The sequence below is a fragment of the Mus musculus genome, chromosome X (genome assembly GCF_000001635.26).
Source record: "Mus musculus strain C57BL/6J chromosome X, GRCm38.p6 C57BL/6J".
NCBI classification, from domain to species: domain Eukaryota; kingdom Metazoa; phylum Chordata; class Mammalia; order Rodentia; family Muridae; genus Mus; species Mus musculus.
This window is the reverse complement of record NC_000086.7, coordinates 95,710,671-95,734,271: the sequence shown is the minus strand read 5'-3', so window position 1 is coordinate 95,734,271 and position 23,601 is coordinate 95,710,671. Positions and strand designations below refer to the sequence as shown.

At 35.5% G+C, this 23,601-nt stretch overlaps 1 protein-coding gene and 1 long non-coding RNA gene across 5 annotated transcripts in view; one reads left to right on the top strand and one right to left on the bottom strand.

Annotated features, from left to right (window-relative positions):
- Zc3h12b (zinc finger CCCH-type containing 12B) overlaps positions 1-22,689 on the bottom strand; it is a 221,074-nt gene extending 198,385 nt beyond the window's left edge. Inside the window, exon 1 of one of the 4 annotated variants that reach the window (XM_011247643.3) lies at positions 22,126-22,689. The gene's annotated coding sequence lies outside the window, so the exon portion shown is untranslated. The remainder of the gene's footprint in view (positions 1-22,125) is intronic. The other 3 variants (XM_011247641.3, XM_011247642.3, NM_001034907.3) reach the window with 3 other exon arrangements.
- 1700010D01Rik (RIKEN cDNA 1700010D01 gene) lies at positions 1,007-1,686 on the top strand. Its single transcript, NR_165046.1, has 2 exons — positions 1,007-1,290; positions 1,464-1,686. It is a non-coding gene; the product is annotated as an RIKEN cDNA 1700010D01 gene (long non-coding RNA).
- Positions 22,690-23,601: the final 912 nt, after the last annotated feature.

The following is a 23,601-nucleotide window of genomic DNA, read 5'->3' as shown; positions in this document are numbered from 1 at the left end:
GCTAAATTCCAGCTACTTCACCGAAGCTGTTTATCAGGTTTAGGAGTTCTCTGGTGGAATTTTTAGGGTCACTTATATATACTATATCATCTGCAAAAAGTGATATTTTGACTTTTTCCTTTCCAATTTGTATCCCCTTGATCTCCTTTTGTTGTCGAATTGCTCTGGCTAGGACTTCAAGTACAATGTTGAATAGGTAGGGAGAGAGTGGACAGCCTTGTCTAGTCCCTGATTTTAGTGGGATTGCTTCAAGCTTCTCACCATTTACTTTGATGCTCGCTACTGGTTTGCTGTAGATTGCTTTTATCATGTTTAGGTATGGGCCTTGAATTCCTCATCTTTCCAAGACTTTTATCATGAATGGGTGTTGCATTTTGTCAAATGCTTTCTCAGCATCTAACGAGAATATCATGTGGTTTTTGTCTTTGAGTTTGTTTATATAATGGATTATGTTGATGGATTTCCGTATATTAAACCAGTAGGAAGATATTTTCATGAATATATTCTTTTTGTTTTCATCTACAGGATGATTCACATATACAATGATACTTCAATGATTTTGGAAGAATGTTGAATTAAATTTGGAAGGTATAATATGCCAAAATCTAGCTAAGTGTTAATAACTAAGGAGGAGACATTACTAGAATGAACCATTGAATAGGGGTGGAGGAGTTTCAGGAAGAGTTCATAGGGGCAAACCCACTGCCACATGTTCTATCACAACTGAAGATGGGAATATAAAAAAGGGTGGCATGACTCTCTTGGAGATGTTTGAAAAAAACCTCCCAGTCTGTATCCAGCCACTATTGCCTTCATAGCATCTCCCTCAACCAGAGTGATCTCCACCCTAGTGCCTGCTCCCACCAGGCAGCAAGGTGCTTTGTGATGTCAGAGCAGCTCCTCAGCCACTATTAGCTGAGAAGGACCTTGCTGACCAATCAAGACTCAGGGGTGTGGCCTCCCATTGTTCAGGGTGGGTTCATAAGACGGTGCCCCTGAGAGCTCTGGACCAGACCACCACAAGGCATCAGGATGGTGAAAGCAACTAAGAAGAGGCACAATCTGATACAGGATGTTGTGCCATCAACCACAACATCTAAACCCAAGAGAGTGATGAACTGCCTCATACCAGATGCTGTGCCATCAACCTGGACTTCCGAACCCAAGACAGTGGACACTTGCCTCACACCTGATGTTGAGCCATCAACCTCGACTGCTGAGCCAAAGATAGTGAAGATTTGCCTTCATCAGTTCCAGTCCAAATGTAGCAAGAAGATTAGAAGGCCCAAGGTAAGCACAGTCTTTTCTCCGGAGACTTCCCCTCCCCCAGCTCTCCCAACCGTTGCTTGGCCTGGCATTTACTCCCTTCTCAACCCATAGCCCGTCTCCTACAATCCTCTTCACATATTCCAGCTTTTCGAAGACTTATATACCCTTGTCACCTTACTCTGTTGAACTTCCAGGTGCCTACCATGAAGAACAAGAAAACGCTGGGAAGGATGCTGAAAAAAAAGGCATCTAAGAACAATATAGCACCTAAACGGCGTTTCGACTTGTGATTGAGAATGCCAGTCTCAGCATGCCACCTAAAGGAGGTGTGGCATCTGAGCAATGGCCAACTGTGTAGATACTGTAGATACTACACAGTTCTTTGACTCTCAAAATAAAATCAATCTGATATGAAAACTATGTGTCCCTGAGAATCTCTGACGGAGCAAAGAAGGAATGGGAGGGAAAAGGGGCTGGGAAAGAAGGAGGGGGTTGGATGGAAAAAGGAAGAAACCCCGGTATACAAGAAATGGGTAGTACTGGGTCATATAGGGGTGGGAGCCAGACGAGAAAATCTAACGTCCAGCAGACAACGAAGGATTATGATGGAGCTAGCATGGAGTTGCCTTGGTCCTGGTGTCTGTTCACAGCAGTAAAACCCTAATTAAGACAATGTTTTTATGGGAATCCTGAGTGTGTGAATGAGTGTGTCTCTGATTCATTTGTGTTCACTTGTCTCTTTTCCTTTTGTTGGTTTATCCTGTCCAAATTCAATGTGAGGGTTTTTGATTTCTTATTATATTCTGTTTTTTTTTAAATGCTTTCTGTTATCTCTTAAAAGTCTGTTCTTGTCTAATGACATACAAAAAGGGAGTGGATCTGGATCCAGATGGGAGGAGAAGATGGGGGAGGGGAAAACAAAACTTAGAGAGAGGGGAAATATAATTAGGATATACTAGATGGGAAAAAATCTATTTTCAATAAAATGAGGGGGAAGAAAATTAAAGGATGAGAAAAATACCTAATCATATATAAGGGAGTCACATTTTATTATCAGGAGTAACTTTTGGGTTGATGAAATGAAAACTTCATAGGGCTAAAGAAAAGAAATTGTTAACCAAGGATATAATATCCAGAAAAAGTGGTCTCCAAAAAAGATATCCTTTTATTTCTCATAAAATAGAGGAGGGTTATCACAGTTAGACATACATTACAAAATCAATGTTAAAAGATGTCTTCATTTGAAACAAAGTGATAACTGAAAGCAACAGAAAAACAAAGCAATATTGGAATATTTTAATGTTGAAAAGGTGGTGCTTCAATCACTTTTAATTCATGTTTCATTCTAGAATGCCTTATACAAAAGTATAAAATAATTATAACTATAAAATATGTCAGGCTGGAGAGATGACTCAGCAGTTAAGAGCACTGACTGTTCTTCCAGAGGTCCTGAGTTCAATTCCCAACAACCACATGGTGGCTCACAACCATCTGTAATGAGATCTGATGCCCTCTTCTGGTGTGTCTGAAGACAGCTACAGTATATATATATATATACTGTACATATACTGTATATATATATACAGTATATATATATATATGTATGTGTATATATATATATATACACATACACACATATATATATATATAATAAATCTTAAAACCATGCCATTACAAACATAATATAAAATACATAATTTGTATTACCAATAATATATAAATTATGAGAAATCAAAGTATAGAGAATTTGTATAAATCTGAAAATAAGTTAATGTAATCTTAAAATATACTTCTATAATTACAAGATGTTTTATGGAAGCTCTATACTAACCAAAAAATTATGTATGAATATATTTATGCATTTATGTATATATATGAAAGGTACACCAAAGAAAATGAAAAAGAAATCAAAATATCTCTGCCAAAAATGAATGAAATATGAAAGAAAATAATAAGAGACTGTCTATAAGACAGAATGAAAACAACAAAATAGTAATACTATGTCCTACCTTTTCAAAAATTTCATTAAATGAAAATGGATTAAGATCCTTAATCAAAATGTATACAAAGACTGAATGAATAACCAAATAACAAAATAAGGTTGAACAATATATTAAATAAGACATACCCACCAAATGGCTATCAAAGATGAATAGGAGTGATCACACTTCATATAAAATAATCTTTAAGGTCAAAAATGTCAGAAGAGAAAAGAACATTCTAGACTAATAAAAACTAGGTCAGTTCTGAAGGAATAAATAATAATTATAAATATATATGCATCTGAGAATGGAGTATAAATATATAAAGCAAATGAAAGAATTAAAGGGAACATGCACTATAATATCAGAAAGGGAAATTCACAACTACTCTTCAAAGGGATTATATAAACTAATGGTAAATTAAAAAGAGAAGAGAGGGTTTGATTAGCACTTTGAACTAACTGAAACTAAAAGAAGTACACATATAACCCCTGTAGCAAGATATTTATTCTCATAAGGAACAAACACAGACAGAGTCCTTGAGTAATAGCATAAACCATTTGAACCTAATAAATATGTATATAATATTCCACCCAACATCAGAGTACACATTCTTCTCAAATATACTTAGACCAGCCTCTAGATAAATCTCACTGAATCATAAGGGTCTTAACAAAGAAGAAGAAAATGTAAAGAGAATAAAATCATATCAAGTTATCTTTCCAAGTATAATAGAGGGTTTTTATTGTTGTTCATTTGTTTATTTTGTTTTTGCTTTGTTTTGAGACAAAATCTTGCTATGTGTCCCATGCTGGCTTCAAATTCACGGCATAGCCCAGGCTAGCCTCAAGTTCTTGTGTCATTCTCCAGATTGCAGAAATTTATGGGTATGCACCATCACATCTAGCTTCCAACAGCAACACAGTAACATTAGAAATCAGTACCTGAAGAAAAATTAGAAAATTCACAATATGTGGATTATACAATATATTTTTGTTTTGTTTTGTTTTTTAAACAGGGTCTAATTCCATAGCCCAAGCAAACATCATGCTCACAGTAATAGTCCTCCCGGCTTCCTGAGTGATGGGAGTACAGAGCTGCACAAGATGCTTTTGAACAAACAAAAAGTCAAAGAATAAATCAAACAAAAAATAAAAATATCTTGGGGATAGCAAAATACATCATGCCAAAATTAGGGGTTTCAGAAAAATGAGAATCAAGCAGGAAGTTTGTAGTGATAAATAGCTAATTATTTTTTAAACAAAAGAATATTCTTAACAAGCTAATTTTAAACCCTCTAGGAACTAGATAAAAGAAGAACTGAAAGTAGCAAGAGGGAAACAAAAAGATTAGACACCATCAACAAAGCATAGAGCTGGTTTCTTGAAAGATTGACAAGAAATACTGAAAAGGAGCTGGAGAAAGGAAGCCATCAGTTACCTGACAGTGGAATTGCAAACTGCTGCAGGCACTCTGGAAATGAGCATGGAGAATCCTCAAACAGTTAATAAATGTACCATATGACCCAGCTATGCCACTTCAGCACATAGCCAAAAGAACAGACATCCTACTTCTACAGATCCTTGCTCAGCCATGTTCGCTAATCACAAGTTCTCCAGTCACAAGAGCTAAGAAGTGGAAAGAATTTCAATGTCGTTCAGTTGACTAACACATAATGACAATGCAGACCACAAACAGTATAGAATACTACTCATCTGTAAAGAAAAACAAAATCATAAAATTTCCTGGTAAAGAGGTGGAACGACAATAACAAAAGAGCATACTGAGTGAGGTAATCCAGAATTAGAAAGAAACATGTCAAATGTTCACTCTTCTGCAGTTATTGGTTCCGTGTCTTCAGATATGTGTGTATACAACCTGGAGTAACTGCAGAAAGCAAAAGAGTAAAAAAGAGGGTCCACTGCAGAGCAGGGAGCAACAGAATGCAAAATACCAGGGTACAAGTGATCTTTAAGGGAGAAGTTGGAAAATGGGAGGGAGATAAATACTGAAGAAGGGAGTAAAATAAGAGTAACTACCTAAATAAACCTATAACACTATATATATTAATATATATGTGTGTGTTTATATATATATATATACATAGTTATATGTGTGATATATATATGTATGTGTGTATGTATATGTATGTATATATGTATGTGTGTGTGTATGTATATATATATATATATATATATATATATATATATATATATATATATATATAATTTGAAATGAAAAACTTCCCATCGGACTGACAATGATCCTTGCAAGAGCCAAAGATCATCTAATAAAAACCCTATCCCTAGCAGGGCGTAGTGGCGCACGTCTTTAATCTCAGCACTCGGGAGGCAGAGGCAGGCAGATTTCTAAGTTCGAGGCCAGCCTGGTCTACAAAGTGAGTTCCAGGACAGCCATCAAGGACCCCTCTCTTTGCAACAGGTGGAGATCATTACAGAAAACCACAACCAATCAAAATGCAGAGTTGTAGAGCTCAGTACAAACTGATACATCTATAACACAACCTCCACACCTAACACTCATGGATCACTGCAAAAGAGGGGGTTAGAGAGATTTAAGAGACAGCAAAATAGGAAGTTTGCTGCAAGACTGTGTATTATAAGAAACTCAGAAGCAAGATCTTGGCTTCCTAAACATGACCTGAACAAGGATGACACCAATAGACATGCTTATATGAAAGGGACAAGGCTCTGGAGGTATCAACCTTAGACTAAGAACTACAAGTAACTAAGTAATGCTGAAAATGGGAAAGTTATTCACCCCATGAACATACCAATTGGTTATCCAGTACCAAATGGTCACATCTGAAAGCATATACATATAAACAACATATAGATGGACTGAGCAGGCTATATTTATATATTTAGGATTATACACATATATATGTAACAACAATTTTAAAATGTTGCCATGAATTTGAGAGAGAGCATGGGTTTCACATAAGAAAGGCTAGAGGGTAGAAGGTGGAATGATGTAATTATAATTTCAAAAAGCATATATATATATGTATATATATACATACATATATATATATGTGTGTGTGTGTGTGTGTGTGTGTGTGTGTGTGTGTTATTGTCTTAGTCAGGGTTTCTATTCCTGGATAAAACATCATGACCAAGAAACAAGTTGGGAAGGAAAGGGTTTATTCAGCTTACACTTCCATGGTGCGGTTCATCACCAAGGAAGTCAGGACTGGAACTCAAGCAGGTCAGAAAGCAGGAGCTGATGCAGAGGTCATGGAGGGATGTTTCTTATTGGCTTGCTTCCCCTGGCTTGCTCAGCCTGCTCTCTTATAGAACCCAAGACTACCAGCCCAGAGATGGTTCCGCCCACAAGGGGCCTTTCCCCCTTGATCACTAATTGAGAAAATGCCTTACAGTTGGATCTCATGGAGGCACTTCCTCAACTTGAAGCTCCTTTCTGTATGATAACTCCAGCTGAGTCAAGTTGACACACAAAACCAGCCAGTGTGTGTGTGTGTGTGTGTGTGTGTGTGTGTGTGTGTAGTAAAAATCTATCACTACTGATGCCATACAAATAACAGGATTATAAGAAACTTAATAATGTCAACAAATTGGTTGGCATAAAACATGGATAAATTTCTAGAAATTCCCAACATAACAACACAGAACAATGTAAACAATAAAAAAGTCTATACAAATTTATGATTGGTAAAGAGACTGGAGTAGTAGTCCAAAGCCATCCAACAGAGCTAGAGTCTTAAATAAAGACAACAGGTCAATATTGCTACTGAGCACAGATGCAGCAATTCTCAACGAAAACTAGTAAGCCAAGCTGACCTTCATATTACAATGGTTATAACATGATGAGGTGAGATTTGTCCCTACAGTAGGTGAATATGTGAAAATAATTAATATGATATGCCACATCAAGAAAAATAGGATAAAAGCTACACAAGCATCTCAATATTGCTGAAAACTCATTTGCCAAAATTCAATGCTTTCCTTAAAAAAAGCATTCAACAAAGTAGAACCAGAAAGCAAATACATCAACATAATAAAAGCCACATATGAAGAGCTCATAGCTAAGATCATATTCCATGATGAAAACTGAAAGGTTTTCATTTAAAATAAAGTCAAAATAAGAGTGCTCATTATTATCACGTCTACTTAATATAACAATAAAATGTTATCCAAAGACATCAGGCAAGAAAAAGAATTAATGACATGTAAATTAGAAAGGGGAAAGTAAAATTATATCTGTTCACAGGTGGAGTGATCTTATATGTATAAATTCTGAAAAGCCTCATGAGAGTCTAAAAACTAACAAATGAGTTTAGCAAATAGCAGGGTACTTAGTAAACATGCAAAAACTGTGTTTTTATAGAGCGGAAATAAACAATCTAAAATGAAAGTCAATATAATTGTTTTTCAATAGCTTCAAATTTTTAGAATATGTAAAAACAGCAACAAAAGTGAGGAAAGATTTTTACAATGAAAACAAGAAAGCACAGATGAGATAAATTAATAAAGAAATAGATTAAAAGACATACTGTACTAATAGACTGAAAAACTTAATAATGTTAAAATTTCCACATTACCCAAAGCAATATAAAGATTTGGTGAAATTTTCATTTGAAAATTGACATTTTCTACAAAAAAAAAGAAAGAAAGAAGAATTCTAAAATTTGAATAGCTCATCTACCAATACCCAATTGCAGAAACAATACTGAAAAAAGTATAACAAAACTAGAGACCTCACACTCTCTGCTCTCAGATTATATCACAAATAGAAAGAATTAAGCAATATGAAACTGACATATAAAGGCAGACTTACACAGTAATTTGGAAAAGAATAGTGAACCTAGGAATAAAAGGATACTCATATAGTCAAATTTTCTCTCATAACAATGCCAAAGCTGCATATTAGAGACAGTATCTTCAACAGATCGTTCTGAAAAACATGGATATATATGCAAAAAACTGTATACTCATCTCTCACGATATATAAAACTAAATTCTAAATCTATTTGTAAAAGATTTTATTTATTTAATTATTTTATATATATGATGAGTACACTGTAGCTGTCTTCAGACACACCAGAAGAGGACATTGGATCCCATTACAGATGGTTGTGAGCCACCATGTGGTTGTTAGGAATTGAACTCAGGACCTCTGGAAGAGCACTTCAATGCTCTTAACCACTGAGGCATCTCTCCAGCCCAACTCTAAATCTATTAACATAGATTAAATGGATTAAAGACCCAACTTTGAGACCTGATACTGTAAAATCTCCTATAAATGAAATACAGGAGCAAAGCTTTACAACAATTGTCTTGGCAATAATTTTTTAGCTGTGACACCAAAAGCCCAAGAAAGAAAAGTAAAAAGTAAACAAATGGAACTCTATTTAACTAAAAAGCTTCTATGTAGCAAATCTATCAACAAGTCTGGTGTGGTGCACACCTTTAATCTCAGCACTTGGGAAACAGAGGCAGTGATCTCTTTAACTTCTAGGCCAGCCTGTTCTAAAGAATGAGTTTCAGGACAGCCAGGGCTATATACAGACCCTGTTTTCAAGCAGGGAGGGGGGAGGCACAAATCAAGCAACATAGTTAAGAGGGAACATACAGCCGGGAGTGGTGGCCCATGCCTTTAATCCCAGCACCTGGGAGGCAGAGGCAGGCGGATTTCTGAGTTTGAGGCCAGCCTGGTCTACAAAGTGAGTTCCAGGACAGCCAGGGCTATACAGAGAAACTCTGTCTCAAAAAAAAAAAAAAAGAGGTAACATACAGACTAGGAGAAAATTGTTAAACCTATATTTCAGCTAAGAGAATAGTATGCAAAATAAAAACTCTTTCAAATGAATAAAAAAACAAGCCCACTATAGTACAGACAAATGACTTAAGACAATTCCAAGAACAAATGGCTAATGGATATATCTACTAGTCACCAGAGAAATTCAAGTGTTATCATTTCATGCTTTTAGTATGATCATTGTTTTTTTTTTAAAGACAGAACAGCAAACAGAAAGTAACTATTGTTCCTATCTTTTACAATGTGGAAAATATACTTAATAAGAGTGTATTATATTTATGGTGGGTTTTTTTGCTAATAACTTCATTTATAGCTGTTCTTTCACAGGGGATATGAGTAAATAATTGATATGATGGGTATGCTAATTTATTTTACCATAGTAACTACCAACTTTTATATACCTCATGACACATTTTCTACACTTGATTCAAATTAAGACTTTTCAGATTGGAGTACAAAATAATGGATTTCATCATACACTCAATATTAATAATTAGGCCTGTAGTCACTATTGCATGAACTATAAAATAATCTATATACCACAAAAAGGTATTTTATTTCCTTATTAAGTTAAAAAATAGAACTACTATAAGGTTCAGCGATCCTATGAGCTTAAAAAAGAATAAAACAGAGCTAAATATATGCTATGTACAAGATATTTGCTTTATAAAAAGAAAAATGGCTATACAGAAAGTAAATGGATAGAAAAGTTACACCATTGAAATAGCAAGGGTTTTGAGACAGAGTCTTGCCAAATAGACTGGGAAAGCTGGGAATTCTCTTGTCTCTCAAGTGCTGAGATTTCAAGCACATGCTCTCTCAATAGGCTAAAATGTTGTTTGTTTGTTTTTTTAAAAAGCACAGTATATAGATATAAAGATAGAGATAGAGATATCAGATAAAATAAATATCAGAGAAAAGTAAATTACCAAAGTGAAATAATATTACAAAATATCCATAATGTAAAAAATATATAATTACTGAGAAAGAATAAGATTAGAAGTTAGAGGTCTAAGAATGGCATAGAGGAGGAAGATGGGGCTTATAAATGACTGAAATAAGAGCTCTGTGGTGATAGTAAAATCAAATATCTCTGTGTGGTGCTGGAGTATAGGAAATGACACATGTGAAAAATGCATATTTTTCCAAACAATTGCTTATAAAATTAGAAATTTAGATAAGATCAACATCTTAGTTGATGATATTGCATGTTTGCACAAGATAACACAGTAAAAGGCTATTTGAAGTTTAAACAAGACTTCTTTACATTTTTTTAATTTTCTGAAATTAAATATATAATTGCATTGTTTCTTCCTTCCCTTTCCTCCCTCCAGCTTTTCCCACACATCATTCATGGCCTAAGGTTCAGGGATTATAGCAAAAGAGAAGGTGGAAAATTTATAAGAACCAGAGGAACAGAGAACAGGAAGTTGGCTGTGAAGTATCATCTAGAAATGTCAGAGAAGCTACACTCAAGCATTTATCATCAATAAGGCTGCTTCTTTATATTTTTCAAGTTACTGTGATTTTTCTTTAAAAACACAGCAATACAATATTCACTGTTCATAAATTTTATACACATGTGATCAAACTTAGGGGATCACGACCTATGTGCCAACTCAGTCAGAGCACTCATCCTCAATAAACCGAAAAAAAAAAAAAAAGAAAAAGAAAAAGAAAAGGGAAAGAATAGTGGAAAGCAGATGAAGGAGATTTATTCAATATGGCCACAATGGGAAGAGGGATGAAGAAATCAAAGAAGATCTCCAAGTCAGTCTTCAGGGTCCTGACATGGAATTAAAGTTTATTTAGGGGGCCAAGGATATAAATATTTAAACAGTTCTGGTCTACCCACTGTTGACCCATCATTATCTGGGATTCAGTTTCATCCTGTTCTACCCAGTTTTTAGAACTCTATGAAATCTCTTTCCAGGAGACAAATTTCCCCTTTGTCCGAAGTCTTTTTCGTCTCTCAGCATGATATTCCTTAGGAAATTCCCATTTCTTTGGGGTCCATTGTATCGATAGTCTGATAGACTGAGAAAGACAAGTGTCTTTTGTGTATAATCTTTTTAATTTTTGAAATGATAATATAAAGACATAATTTCCCCCTTCCCTTTCTTCTCTCTAACCCCTCCCATGCAACTCCTTTGCTCTCCCTCAAACTCATGGCCTCTTTTTTTTTGCTATTACCTATATGCATATTCATAAATATAACCTGGTCAGTACGTAAACTGTTATTTGTATGTACATTATCTCAAACATGTTTCTTTAAAGATTACTTTTCTTCCTAGTTTAAGTTCCACATATGCCTAGGCCATACTTCCTTTTCTTGTTTCTTTGAGAATTTTTCATATATTAATAAAAAATACATACACACATACATATGTATCATTACTTTAAGTTGGTTTAAATACATCTTTATTAATTACCAAAAATAGAGCTTTTTTTTTTCTTTTAGATGAGTTCTATCTATTTCACCCAGGCTGATTTTAAACTTGTAGACCCAAGCAGTGTTTCCCCGATCAGGCTACCGAGTATCTGGGACTACAAACATACAACTACACTTGATTTTATAAAACACCTTAATTACAGGAGAGAGATAAACAAAATATTCACGACAAAGCTCCAACATTTTATATAAAGCATTCTGGCAATATCTTCATCATCTGCTTAAATTATTCCTTAATGAGAAATTTCATTATCAATTCCATATTCTTTAGTTAACTAATTCTCTAGGTATACTGAGATAAGGTATACTTATATTCAATTCTTAATAATTCCCTTCATTTTATTTTATGTATATGGGTGTTTATATTTTTCCTATGTACTACATGTGTGCCCAGTGTCAGAAGAGGGCATCAGACCCCTTGGAACTGGAGTTATAAACCCTTGAGGGCTACCAGGTGGGTGCTGGGAATTGAACCTGGGTGCTCTGGAAGGGTAACCAGCTCATTTAACCATCTCTCCAGCCCCCATATTCAATTTAAAATTATCTTCTAAATATTTTTTCTAATTCTCTACTCCCCTCTGCTCATGAAGACTCCTGAGAATTAAATCGATTTTCTACTGTGCATTGGATTGTTAGCTCTGTAAAAAGTTTTCAGTCTCTTTCTTCCACATGTAAACATACAGCAAAGTTTCATGTCACAGGCAAAGCTGAAGAGAAAAAGAAAGAATGGCAATTATTAAAAAACAAATGAGCCTGGCTGTTTAGCTCAGTTGGTTAGAGCGTGGTGCTAATAACACCTAGGTTGCGGGTTCAATCCCCATACGGGTCACATATGTATGTTTTAGCCGGGCGGTGGTGGTGCACACCTTTGATCCCAGCACTCAGGAGGCAGAGGCAGGCGGATTTCTGAGTTCAAGGCCAGCCTGGTCTACAGAGTGAGTTCCAGGACAGCCAGGGCGACACAGAGAAACCCTGTCTCGAGAAAAAAACTAAAACAAACAAACAAAAAGAATAAACAAAACAAAACGAAAACAACAAAATGAGCTAAATTTCTATTCTAACAGAAGTTAGCCCAGCTGTTGTATTCCCTGCTATTAGCCATAAGATCTAAAACCTGTAAATTAAAAGCCCTGAGTTACACAGTAAAAAAAAATAAAGTATTACTATAGAAGTCAGAAAAATAAAGAACTAGCTTTTATCCCCTCTTGGAAAAGTATCAATGATAAATGATAATTCACAACTACCATTATTATGTGTACCTGGGTATTCTGTGTTAACTTGTCAAAAGGAACTGGAGTAGAAGTTACCTTTGACAGAAGGATTTAATCCAAGAATATTAGAAATGTTGACCTTTAGGTCTTATTGCATCATAACACAGGTAGAAGAAAACACCACTAGTATTTATATTTGTATTTGTATTTGTATTTGTATTTGTATTTGTATTTGTAGCCTGGGCTAGTATGTAATTTATATAGGTCAAGCTTGCCTTGAATGCCAAGGAATCTACTTGCCTCAACTTTCTGAGTATAAAGATTACAAGTATACACCACCATACATGATTGATTTATTCAATTTGTTACTTTAGAACTGAGAAGAGCCCCAGAGTTTTGTTATTTTCAGATGTTTGAAAGTATAAGTATATTAAGACTATGGGTTGCAATGAACATTTTATTTTCTCCTTCTGATGTATCAATGAAAATGTATGTATTTACAAATGTGTAAGAGTTTACATTTCAGTTGTATTGCTACTGCACTTTCTATATCTGAAACAGTTTTCAACAAATATTGCCTTAAATTTTCTTTCACTACTGATTAACACTAACTTGAAAGCTCAAAACCTGAAATGCTTCAACATTGGAATAGTTTCATACCATGACAATAATGCTTGATCTTAGATATATGATAACATAAGACTTCTAATTTTCAGACTAGAGATAATCAACTCAAACTTTTATGCAAGTATTCTAATTTCTGATAAACTCCCAAATCTGAAACACTTAGGCTCCAAACATTTCTAATAAGGGCTCTCAAATTTTATTAACTACTATTTGCATTCCTTTCACAGTACAAGGTATATAGTATCCTAATTAGTGATAGAATACTTAGAAAATATTTTAAAGTACATTGAACCTAGGTGTCCCTACTTTAATTCCTATCACTTACTTGAATTCAATATCAAGTTTTTGATACCAGCAAGGAACTTCAAATTTTCCTAACCTCTAATATGGCTATGGCTATTTTTTTTCTGTACAGCATAATCCATAATTAACATAGGACAGAGAATCTAGTAAAAAAAATGTGTGACTGCACATCTACCCAAATCTTAACAAATTCTTGATTTAATTTGAATTAATTAATTTAATTTAATTTAAGTGCAAATTAATGAAATTTTGACTTGCAATTTGGAACACACTAATGTTACAATATATAATTCCCCATATTACTGAAATTAAATTAACTGTAATTTGTTACATAAAGATTTATTAAATAAATCAATAAACAAGATAGGAGAAAAGATGTTTAAATTACTTAACGTTTTCTTTAAGTATTTTAGAAATCTTCACATATTATCCACTTATGTATTAACTACAAATCATTCTCATCTACTTATTAAGATAATATCCCTAAAGATTAATCCAGTTCTGATTAGTATAAGGAAGTCATAAGACATACCAGTTCACAAAAACTCAAATTTTCAACTATTTTAGACTTTTTCTCACCCAAATTATTGTAAATTAAGAGAAACTGAAGTATAAAATCTAATACCTATTTTTTATGCCTCAATTTTTATGTTTCTATGGAATCACAGATATTTAGACTGATTGGTGGCAAAATAACACAATACTTTAAAATCATGTAAACTGAAATAAGATAATCTAATAATATTAGCCTTAAATATCTATAAGCACAGACATTGGTCTAATAAATTTAGCAGCAACCATTTAATATATTAGTATATAATACATGAAGCCAGGTGTGATAGTACATATTTGTTTCTGCCCTTGGAAAGTGTAGGCTGAAGGGCTCATCCTTATCTAATAGCTTGGGCTACACAAGACTTTGTCTCAAACAAAGTGAAACACAAAAGAAACACAAAATTCAAGTGTGTAATTATATATTGCCTGGCAAAATTCAAGTGTGTAATTATATATTGCCTGGCAAATTAAATATCCTTTTTTAAAATTTTTATTTATTTATTTATTTATTTTGGTTTTCGAGACAGGGTTTCTCTGTATAGCCTCTGTATAGTTCTGGAACTCACTCTGTAGACCAGGCTGGCCTCGAACTCAGAAATCCACCTGCCTCTGCCTCCCAAGTGCTGGGATTAAAGGTGTGCATCACCACTGCTCGGCTAAATATCTTATATTAGAGTTTATATGTGAACTAGTTTCCAGTTTGAGAAAGTGGTATAAAGCGAGGGTTAAAGTGAGGAGGGATATTGGAATATAGGGCAGAAGAAGGAGAGGCAAAGAGATAAAGAACACTAAGGATGTCTAAAAAAGCCATGTGGAGACCAATATTTAAAAAAAACTTCCCTGTGTGTAAAATATTTGTATTATATATTATGGTATATTAACTCATACATATTTAATACATATTAAAGTAGTTTCAGGTAGATGTCAAGAAATACCATAAGATGGGAAAAAAAATTGTGAAGACAATATAAGATAGTGACAGGAGACAGAATGATAGAACAGAAAACAGTATCCTTTTTATTATAAAAATTTTTAAACTCTGAAGTGTAACTATATGAAGATATGAAGTTTTTAAATAAACTCTTGAATGGATGTGGATGAAAGAAGCCATACGTTATCACAGAAGTTTCGAACTTCTACTATTTTCTTTATTCAACAAAGAAAAGATTTTGTTTTAAAAATAAAAATGTAATTAGCCAGGTGGTTGTAACATCCCTCCATGGCCTCTGCATCAGCTCCTGCTTCCTGACCTGCTTGAGTTTGAGTCCCGACTTCCTTTGGTGACGAACAACAATGTAGAAGTGTAAACTGAATAAACCTTTTCTTCCCCAACTTGTTTCTTGGTCATGACGTTTTGTCCAGGAATAGAAACCCTCACTAAGACAAGGAGGCAGAGGCAGGTGAATTTCTGAGTTCAAGGCCAACCTGGTCTACAAAGAGAATTCCAAGACAGCCAGGGCTGTTACACAGAGAAATCGTGCCTTGGAAAACAAATAAATAAATAACCAATGTAGGGATTCAGTCTCTTGAGTTAGACATAGTATTTTTTAATCATGCATAGCTTATAATGTTTCTACACACAACTTTCAGTTAAGTTACTTAATTATAAAAAATAGTTTATCTTACATGCACACAGCTTTTCAGACTATTAGGAACCCATTCTAAATAAATAATATAGTCTATATTGTATATATTGTGTATATGTGTGTGCATTTTTAATAAAATTTGCTTAGCTCAGAAGTAAGAATGAATACAAATATCTACAGTAATTAAGCAAGTTTAATTATTAGTTCAATAATTCAGGGTTATAAAAGGATTATAAAAGGATATAGAGACACTAAAAGTTCATACATAGTATTTTTTTAACAAAGATTACTATTAAAATGGCTATTTTTCTCATTATCAATCTGTGAAATTCAGTTTTAGATTTCAAATAAAATTTTTGGCATTTTACAAAGTTATAAAATTCTATCACAGAATAAAACTGACAAAATTAACTTCAGTGATGCACTTGTAACTAGGAAATTAATATGAATCATTATGTTTTGGATGACAACAGTTGAAAGATCACTAATAAGTCATAATATAAGACACAAGATTAAGATGGTGAGAACTCTGTGTAACAGTTCCTTATAAATTTCAATTTACAATTTATATGTGAAAGTACTTGTTTGATTAGTTGCTAAAATACTTGAAGAATGAATTCCAGTCTTTGCCTTTTTTTTTTCTTTCATACTGAAATGGCTTTTATCGTCTTTTGCTTAGTTTAGAAGTTTATGTTCTAGGACAATTTGATCCAAATAGAATTTTTGGATAAAAGTCATGATTTCAATAAGCTCCTATCACAAAATGTTAGAGATATGCTCAAGTAGAAAATGTCCAGTCCTGACATAATAAAGATCATACTTTAGAATAGGATCATTTTAAATCTGCATATAAAAGGAACCGTCAAACCATCCGCAGAACTTTTTTTTATTTAATTTTATTTTTATTAGGTATTTTCCTCGTTTACATTTTCAATGCTATCCCAAAAGTCCGCCATACCCACCCCCACAATCCACTACCCACCCACTCCCCCGTTTTGGCTCTGGGGTTACCCTGTACTGGGGCATATACAGTTTGCAAGTCCAATGGGCCTCTCTTTGCAGTGATGGACAACTAGGCCATCTTTTGATACATATGCAGCTAGAGACAAGAGCTCCAGGGTACTGGTTAGTTCATATTGTTGTTCCACCTATAGGGTTGCAGTTCCCTTTAGCTCGTTGGGTAATTTCTCTAGCTCCTCCATTGGGGGCCGTGTGACCCATCCAATAGCTGACTGTGAGCATCCACTTCTGTGTGTGCCAGGCCCTGGCATAGTCTCACAAGAGACAGCTATATCTGGGTCCTTTCAGCAAAATCTTGCTAGTGTATGCAATGGTGTCAGCGTTTGGGAGCTGATTATGGGATGGATCCCTCCACAGAACTTTTGAGTATCCTTTCACTCACTCAAGTGGCCTGCTGTCACTCGTGCCTTTGCTTTGAATAGATCCCCTGCTACTTTGCAATCAGTGTATTTCAAGTCTTTGAACAAGAGACCAAGGAACTGGAAACACTCCACCCAAACCCCAACCATCAATAACAATGAAATGATAATTTGTGAAACAGCAATTATATGCTGAGCCTAGAAACAATGAATTATTGTTTGTCAGTAACATATTTATCAAGTAAGACTTCTGTGGGCAGCAAAAGATAACAGATGAAAAGTACAGAGGCCTCACAAATTTGAAGTTTGTGTATTTTGCTTCTTGGAGTAAATGTGCACATTTTTTGTAATTCTAAAATGTGAGTTTATGTTGGGGGACATACAACTTTTTTAAAATATGATACAGATGATACTCAACTTGTGATGTGGTTACATCTCAGTAACTCAATCAAAAGTTAAAAACTCATGAATAACAACTGAACTGAATGCATATAACCTACTAAAACATTACAATGTAGCAACACAGTACAATGGAGAGTACTGGTTTTTTTTCTCTCATGATCACATAGATGGCTGACAGCTACAGATTATTGCAACTGTCCAGCATTGCTAGAGAATGTAGAACTGTATATTATGAAGCCAGTCACATTAAAGTAACACTGGCAACTTTGAAAATGTCTTTAAAACTGACAGTTTCCCTTAGGGACTTTGAAATTGCACTACCTTGCTCTTCAGGTTGAAGAATGGGTCAGGGTCTGTGCACAACACATAGCCGCTGTAGAAGAGGATGCAGAGTCAGAAGATGAAGAGTATGGACAATTCTTAAGTACAACTGGAAAGTGACCTGGGCCCCTGGCAGTGGCAGGAAGATTCCACAGGGGGGAAAAAGAAAGTTGTTGATAAATGAAACAACAATGATGAGACGGGGTGTCTTAGAATTTCTAGTACTGTGACAAAATACAATGACCAAACACAAGTTTTGAAGGAAGGTTATCTTTCATCTAATAGCTTGTAGTCTATCATGAAGCAAAGTTGGGGAAGGTACATAGGCAGAACTTGGAGTCAGGAACTGATGCAGAGAGGTCATGAAGGAATGCTGCCTACTGGCTTGCTTCCCATTCTCGTTCAGCCTGCTTTCTCATAGCACTCAGAACTACCAGTATAGGGATGGTACCACCCACAATGGGCTGGGCCCTCCCATATCAATCTTCAATCAGGAAAATACACCACAGACCTCTCCACAAGCTCATCTGGTGGGGACATTTTTTCAATTGAGGTTCCCTCTTTAAAAACTACTCTAGATTGTGCCAAGTTGACAAAACCAAACTACTACAAAGAGGCAAAGTTCCAGAGAAGAAATCTCTACAAGATTCTCCAACTAGCCTGCCATTGGAGGTGCAAGCCTTTAAGCCCAGCATCTGAGAGGCAGAAGCATGAGGATCTAAGTTCCAGGCCAACATGGTCTACAGAGTGAGTTCCAGGACAGTCAGGGTTGCAGACTCTGTCTTGAAACACCTTCCCCAAAAGATACAACAACTAAAAATGCAGAAAATTAAAACCAGCATGGAAAAGACTTAAAACTATCAACACCATGATAAGAAGGAGAAGGAGGTAGAAAGAGGGGGGAGGAGGAGGAGGAGAAAATTCTTCCTAAACTATCAAAGGGACTTAGTTCTACAATAAACATTAAAGCAAGACTGCAAGCATGTATAGGAAAAGGTGGTTCTCTTTCCAAAGTAGAAAGCAAGTTAACCAATTTTGTGAGGAATTGCTTCCAGATGACTGACCAGGAAGATAAACAAGGTCTGCCATTGTAGAAGGTCTCCTTAAGAAAATGGTTTTAAAAGCTTGAAATAATCCATTTTACTTCATTTCTATAGCAATTGCTATCTGGCCTATCTGTTTTATAATACAAAATGACAACTTTCCCTACCACATTTGATAAATGATGTTCAGGTTCCATCACAAAATATGTGTTGTCTAAAATGGCTGTTTAATATTTAAAGATGGAACTTTACCCTTGGTTTCAAGTATGTGTGGTCTATTATGATAGGATGTAGTAATGGTGGTGGTCTGACAAATAAAAGACAGAAAATAAAATAAATAGTATTTTAATAATGAAAATACAGTTTTGCTGAATTCATATTGCATTTTTACAAATGCAATAAAATTTGCAAAAGAAATTAAGAGTAAATCAGTGATATCTTGTAATTGCTATGTGGTTTGTTATTTTTCTGCATGAAAATATTAATTTACAATAGCTGACCAAAACCTAGAGACTGTTAACATGTTAACCAATTTTTAATGTAGCAAAAAAATTAGAAATGCACTAAAATAAGTTTTACAAAGATTTCTGATTGAAGTTTAAACATATGTTACTTGCTAAATATTAACATACACATTAATATATTAGAACTTTGACCAGTATTAATTTCAAGACTATAATAATGCAGCCCTTCCCTTTATTGTACACAGTAGTATATAATAAACCAAGTTATATAACTAATCAATCAAAATTCATTTTGCTCATAGAATGTATCTGGAAATAACCTTTGGGGAATATTAATAATACAAGGTCGTGTTTATTGTACCAGTTTTATATAAAACACTTTGACTATAGCTGTGATTTACTATTCAGTGAAATATGTACATTTATAAAGTATGGGAACTTAATTATTTGTATCTTTTTAGAAAACATTCTTATGTGTGCCAAAATAGGATGATTATTTTAAAACTAACTTGTATAACATGTATATTATAAAGTAATTAGTATTTAATTTGTTATTAAATTAAAATATAGCATAGAAAAGTTTGCTCATGTCAAGAAAGTTAACTGCTATAAATAATCCTTTTCTCCTTTAGTTAATCTAATAAATTTATGATAAATGTTTCCTCCTTCCAACAAAGCCTACAATTTGAAGAAAAAGTGTCACTTTTCTATGAAGCCTTCTCAGGAAATCCCTAGACTTCAGTAATTTTCCTGTACTCTTATTTTTTTTTTCCTTAGCTCTTCTTCTGTACTTTTCTATGTTTTGATTAATATAGCCTATCTGTATGCTTCTCTCCCAATTGAAGTCCTCGAACTGTTTCAGTTGGCTTTTTAAATTTTTTCTATTACTGGTTACCAGCAACCAGATCCAGTGTCTCATGCTTCTAGATATTCTGCTTCAAGCAACACCAACAGACCCTGGAACCTGTGTCTAATCTACTCTTCTCCTTGCCTACCACAGTGATGTTCACTGAGTGAAAATCTAAAAAATGAAAACTTATTAAAAATCTCTGAAAATAAAATAAATAAAACCCAGCAAAAACAAACTTTATTCCAGAATTTAATGATCAAGTCCTTAACAGCACTTGCAAAACAAAATATCATTTTCCCATATGTTTATGACAGTTTGTGGGAATGCTAGGCTATGTGGTACTTACTTGACCATATTCATTATTGTCAAATTCTTTTCCTTTAGATGTAATAGTATTTCAAATAATTAGGAGTAAAATTCATCAAGACCTTTTGCAAACAGAAACGACCTCTAAGTTTGAAATCTAGGCTCCTGAAGCATGCCTGTCTGCCAATGCATAGCAGATAACTCACATCGAGGTAGAAAACTATTTTTTCCCCTAGTATTATACTTTAAACACAGGAACATCTCAAACACAAAAGCAATCCATATAAGACATTTTCCCTAAAACTATCAAGAAACTGGAAGTGTTAACAGATTCACTAGCCAAAGTTACCTAATCACACACAGCATCTATATACTTTTTAAAGTTCTCTAGCTTAAAAGAGGTAACCGAAAACTAAATTTAGCTTTTCCACCAATGTGCTTCTTTTTCTCCACTTCTTTTTAGATAAGAGACCTGAAATGGCTTAAAACTGTCAGGATGGAAGAGAGTGAAATAAAAGAACCCATCTTTTGTTGTCAGCCCACAGGAGTACCTTGCAATTAAAATTATACATCAATTCAAATTGAGTTCACGTTTGAAAAGGGTCAACTGGGAACTGTAAATTTTCACATCTGCTTTTAAAGTAACAGTCTCACACCTCAAAATAATTGTGAAAAACGCCTTGCAACTTTAGAACCTTATCTAATCATGGTATCCAAAGTCTCACTTTGGGTGTCTTGGGCCAAATGTTTTTGAGAGAAGTTGACTATTTTCAACTATACCTTATACTCTAATTTAAGAAGAACAAATAAGTCACAACTATCTTTATTTTTATTAAGAGTATCTAAGTTTCACCAACACATTTTTAAATGAAGACGTGAGTCATTTTTGATGAAGAATACTTTGTAAAATGTTTCCCCTATTGTCAATATTTTACTTTGTCCACTTCTCAAGTTTGGTGGTACTTTGGTTGTCAAATAGGACATGTCACTAGTTTTGTCTTATTATCACTATTATTTAACATAACTAATATCTGCCTAGCTTTACATGCTAAGAATCAGGGGCTAGGCATATGGCTTGCCTACTGCACATGAGTATAAACAATACTGCAAAGTAAGGTACCACTCAAGCTATCTGGTCAATTCTTTCGTCATGAAGCATCAGCAATGCGGAGGATGGGCTCTTGACAAGCCTCAGGTCAGGTCAGGCTGTCTCCCGTGATCAAGAGTCAGAGCCACAGTTAGAACAAGGAGTAAAATGTGAACAGGGCACTAGAAGAATCTGTTTCCAGACCAGAGACTAAGAAGGTGCACGACTGTACTTAGAATCATCAGCATCTAAGAAGCAACCCCAGGCCTTAATCACTGACACTATGTTTCTGGAAGCCAGGATTGAGATCACAAAGTGACGGCTTTCAAAAGGAAAACTAACTGGAAGAAATTACCCGCGAGCAGATGCAGGAAGGGTGTCAGAAGCTTCTGAATGAGAGTGCAGAGCTTCATTGGCCTGCTGGGGCCCCAGAGACCCTAAGACCAGAAAACAGCTTGAGCACCAGGAGACTGCGGTGCCACTACTCACCCCTACTCTCCTAAGGTCTTGTTGTCGCCTCGCACCATGCAGCCCCTGCGGAGGGGAAAACTTTCCCCCTCCCCCGCCGCTGAGGGTGGGATCCGCGGAAGAGAGGAGGCGGCGTCGCAGCTGTTCAAGCAGGGCCAGATAAGCGCCGGGTGCAAGAGAACCAGCCTGGCGCTTGTGCCCCTGGCGGCCACCAACTTCACCACCATCGACTTGGAGGGCCAGGAGGAAGCAAAGGCGGCAGGCCTTCGCCCAGCAGACCGAACTCTCCCGGAATACTAGGCCTGCGCTTCTGGCAGGACCGTCTGCCCCGGTCCTCTCAGCAACAGGACCCCCCAGGCTTAATTCCAATTGCTTTGGCCCCGCGACCACAGAACAGTGGCTGCTCCCTCTTGGGGCCGCGGTCGCAGCTGCATCCTCGTGCTCCTCTTCCTCTGGCGCTGCTGCCTACACACACAGCCCCGGCGCAGTTACCACCGCGGCGCCTGGATCGCCGTTTCTTAGCAACCGCGCGCATGCGCCCCACCCCCGCCAGGGACCACTGGAGCCGCGGTCTGATCTCGGACGAGTTTGGTTTGCGACCTAGAAAAAGTGAACAAAACCCCACTTCCTAGGCAGGCCCTAACGTCAGGGTAAAAGAATCGTGAGGAGAGGTCCAAGATGTTCTGAAATGGAGAGGCCTGGAGACTTAGGATGAGATCCTTGGATAGGCATGTGAACTATGGATGGTTTTCCTGCAGGCTTTTCTTGTACTTTACCAGAGTGATCTTTATAAAACTCCCAACTCTCACTTGCCTCTGGTCAGGAGAATGGAATTGCTGCCAAATTTGTATTTCTGTTCTTTTTCTAACCTCTCTAAATCTGTTTCTTCAACTGTAAATGAGAAACACAGTACTCTGAATACTTATAAGGATGAAGAGAAAAAGTACGTGAAGCACTTAACATACATAACCTACTGTGACACAGAGTAAGCATTCAATAAAAAAGGAGCTATTTGCAATGGCTCATCACTCTGTACAATACAAGACAAAGTGCCTGCTCTCTAGTTGAACATTCTAGCTTAATAAAGTCCTCCGAGAGTAGTCTGGTTTCATTCTAATTCCAGACCTTAGTCACCCAACTGTAGATAGGTTTTACACATTCTCAGATTGAAGTGTATAAAATGCCTACATACATTTTCTATTTTCATCTGGAAAAGAAATCTGTGTGAGCCCAGGAACTAATGAACATCCAGTGATCTTTCCAAAACTACTCATTAATGTTAAAAGACTAGTACTAAAAACTGACATTTAAACAATGGTTATACATAAAACATTTTGTGTCATTTTCTGCTGGCTATTGATCTTCTGAAAATCAGCCTTAACTTTTCTGTAATGTGTAATTATAAGACAAAAACATGTAATTAATTCTGAACATAATACAATGTATAAATAGTATGTGCATATTTACAGAATATACCCTACTGAATGATAATCTAAT